Source organism: Mchenga conophoros, linkage group LG22 (assembly GCF_057382185.1).
Source record: "Mchenga conophoros isolate Kocher_MC1m ecotype Shallow Benthic linkage group LG22, M_conophoros_male_GT1.1, whole genome shotgun sequence".
Taxonomy (NCBI): domain Eukaryota; kingdom Metazoa; phylum Chordata; class Actinopteri; order Cichliformes; family Cichlidae; genus Mchenga; species Mchenga conophoros.
Window position 1 is genome coordinate 4,552,011 of NC_140546.1, and position 3,845 is coordinate 4,555,855.

At 38.4% G+C, this 3,845-nt stretch overlaps 1 pseudogene; it reads right to left on the minus strand.

The window, feature by feature from the left end:
• Positions 1-766: 766 nt before the first annotated feature.
• On the minus strand, positions 767-3,516 carry LOC146548579 (Ig kappa-b4 chain C region pseudogene; annotated as a pseudogene).
• Positions 3,517-3,845: the final 329 nt, after the last annotated feature.

Sequence of the window (3,845 nt, forward strand, 5' to 3'; positions counted from 1 at the left end):
GTTGTCTCGCTGCCTTCTGTGAGTTACTCAGCCTCTGTTTTGTGTGCTTTAACTCTCAGACTCCTGATCTCCACCTCATCCTGACAATTAGAGATCCTCAGCTAAGTCTCCACCTGCTTCACCTCTGCCACCACCAGCTTCTAGACTCTTCTCTGCTTTGGTGCTTCATCAGAGTTTCACTGTCAAATAGTTCATTAATCAAACTTCAGTAAATCTTCACTTGAACTTGATTTAAATGATCTCTGTTTAAACATACAGATGATACCCTGCTCTTTAATTTTACTTATTAGGTTTTAGATCAGATTAAAATGTAGATCATAAAACAGCTTTGAGACTAGAAATTATGAAGAGCACACAGATAATCTATGGTTGACATGACCTCAACATCTTATAGAGAAATATTTAATATGTGGATTAAAAAATATATTTAACCATTTTCACTGCACATTACACTTGATGTGTCTGTTTACATTTTTATTTTGGTCTGGTTTTACAAATATTACAAAATCTTAATTTTTTAATGTGCATTTATTAAACTCACAGAGTCAAAGAACATGTTTTCTCGGTACGTTTTTATTCTTTTAAGAGTTTGAAATATCAGCTTTACAACAGACACAAAAGGATGAAACTAGAGGAGATTGTTGCTCTGATTGTTGTCATTATGAGATGGAAACATGACTGTTTGATGAGTTTATTTTTTAAATCTGTAAACACAAAGAAACAAAGAGACAGAAGAAAATCAACATCAAAGACTCAGTGATTGACATCAGGACTGGGAACACTGGTCTCTCCTCAGTATCTCTGAGACCAGAGTGTGGGAGCCCTGGGTGGCCTCACAGGTCACAGAGCCCACCTTCCCCCACTGGTCTGCAGTGAGCGTCAGGGTGCTGCTCCAGCTGTAGAGGCCGTCATTCTGCAGCACTCCAGGAGTCCTGCTCTCCTCCCCTCTGATGCTGCTGCTGCCACTGCTGTCGCTCGTCTTCCAGGACAGACTCCAGTCTGAGGGGAAGCCCTTGTTGGCCACACACATGAGCGTGGCCTTCCCCTGCTCCAGCTCCTTGTTGGAGGGACCCAGCACCTTCAGGGCGGGGCGGGTATCACCTAGGAAACACCAATCAGCTTAGAGGACAGGAACCACAATTTGAATTTCTCCGTTAAGAAGTTTCTGTCAGGTGTTTTTTCTGCTCCACCAGTCATTCACTCACACATTGTTTCACTTCCCTGTAAGAAACCTCTCATGCATATCAGCACAGAGAGAATCATCACACAGTTTGAGCTGAAATATGTTCAAACTACACTGGAAATAAAAGAAGCAGATGTGGAAACATTTACAGCAGAAGCTTTAAAATGATTAGAAGTCTAAATCATGGACGACTGAAGACATTAGTGGACACAAGCACAGAGCAGCTACTCATTCATATAGATTTGAAATGTTATTGAACAGCTCACATGATTTCAAACTAAATCTGAAACATCTGACACGATAAAAACATCAGAAAGCAAACTTTAACTCATCCAAACAGCAGCTGATGTGGTGGAAATTTACAAACTAATCATAAGATGATGAAGTTTACTCTTGTCTACATTTTACTGTGACAGAAATGTAGATTAAACAAGAGAAACTCGCAGAGCTCATCTGAATTAGTCCAGTAAAAAGGACAAACATCAAACACTAAATTATTTTAAAAAAATACTTTTCTCTCATCTAAGCAGCCTAACAAGTAGTTATTAAATAAAATGATACAATATTTAATAATAAACACAGTTTAATTAACTTACTTCCAACATCCAGTCTGGTTCCTCCACCAAAAGTCCACCACAGTGATACAAACTCATTGAGGCGCCGTACAAAAACCTCTGACTGTAGAGAGACACGGCTCTCTGACTCTGTCAGACTGAACTAAACCTACAAGCCCTCAAAATGCAACTTTATCATCAGAACTACAAATAATAATGAATAATATGAAACATCCCAGATTTTCATTGGAAATTGTCCTGAGTGTCTGAATATTCATTTCCAAAGCTGACTTTGTTTCTTAGGACAAAATTTATGAATAAAATAATTAATCAGTTACACAAAAAGTTTCCTAGCCTTTCATATTAAATGAAATTAAAGAAAAGAAAATTAAATGAAAGAGAAAAAGGGCATAGAAGTAACTTTGTTTTTGACTTACTTCCAACATCCAGTCTGGTTCCTCCACCGAACGTGTACCACAGTGATACAAACTCATTGAGGCGCCGTACAAAAACCTCTGACTGTAGAGAGACACGGCTCTCTGACTCTGAGACAAACAAACTCAACAAAATCATTCACTGTTTGTATCATTTTGTCAGCTCATGTGAAAACTGAAAATATTACAGTGCATCACATTTAAATAATGAATAATTTATTTGGAATGTAAAACTTTTGACTTTGATTTCTTGGGACTTTTTCCATCCATCCATCTTCATCCGCTTTATCCGAGGCCGGGTCGCGGGGGCAGCAACCTAAGCAAAGAGACTTGGGACTTTTTCTGATATCAAAATCTGAGAATAACAGAGTGGATCCAATTTACAGAAATGTAAATGTTAATTAATATGCATCAGTGTAAATGAAGACTTTGTGATTTCCTACATTTTTAGAGACTATATTCATAAATATAGAAAAATCAGATATATTTGTGTTTGATGCTCTGATAAACTGGCTGATCCACTCCATACAAAGATGCATATATATTGACAAAGGACACAAACATACAACGGTACTGAGCCAGCACTGAACAGCAAGACTAAGGCTACGTTCACACTGCAGGCGAAAGTGCATCAAATCCAACTTTTTTGACCCTAAGCGACTCATATCCGATCATGGTATGACAGAAAGCACAAATCCAATATTTTCCAAATCCGATCTAGTTCACTTTCGTATGTGGTACTGAATCCGATACATATCTGACGTTTTAGAAAGCGACTGCTGTGTGAATGGTCATGTTGCATTAAATCCGTCTTTTACATCACTGACACAAGACAGGTGCCAATTATCAGCGCCAGAATAGACAAACGAGAAAGCATGACAGCGGAAACTGGAGACGGAGCGAGTCAATGGACAAAAACTGAGGTTTTCGACTTTATTAGCATATGGGGAGACAATTCTATTCAAGCTAAACAACACGGAGGTAGCAGCCACTGCTCCAAACAAGGCCATTGTTAAAGCACAAGCTCTCTTTTTTCTCAGTGTCCTTCATTCTCTAATTAATTTGTAAAATTCTGTTGGCTGTGCAAAAGTTGATAGACTGCTGCAACAACACCTACTAGCTCTGTAGCCGCCATTTTTACTTCCGTAAACAGAGCGTGTGTGACGTCTTCTTTTGCTCATGCGGGCCGATTCGAGGGCCGTGAACCGTTCACAGTAGAGTGCGTTTGATGTCACATTTTATTTGTAGTGTGAACAACCAGACAAAAAAATCGCAATTGAGCATTAAGACCTGCAGCTTGAACATAGCCTAAGACTGTGAACTCTACTGGAGGGATGAAGGCCATTTATGGGCTCAAATTGTGGTCATAAATATTTTGTACTTGTGAATCAAATGCATAGTTGTGAACTGAGTTTTGTAACCTTGTAAACCAAAATATGTGAAAGTTTTATGTTTGTGCATCTACAGATAAAAATTTGTGTGTGTGTCAAAAATATACACGAGTTATAATTTTTGTTTGTTGAGGTCTGGTTACAGATATAAAGCAAAAAACTATGTGCAAATCTCTGCGCTCATGTGTGTGACTCTCAACTTACAAATTTTGACCCGATTTTTCTTCCTTTCAGCTAATTGGTCAATGTCATGTCAATCACAAATTTAACAATTCAATCAGAG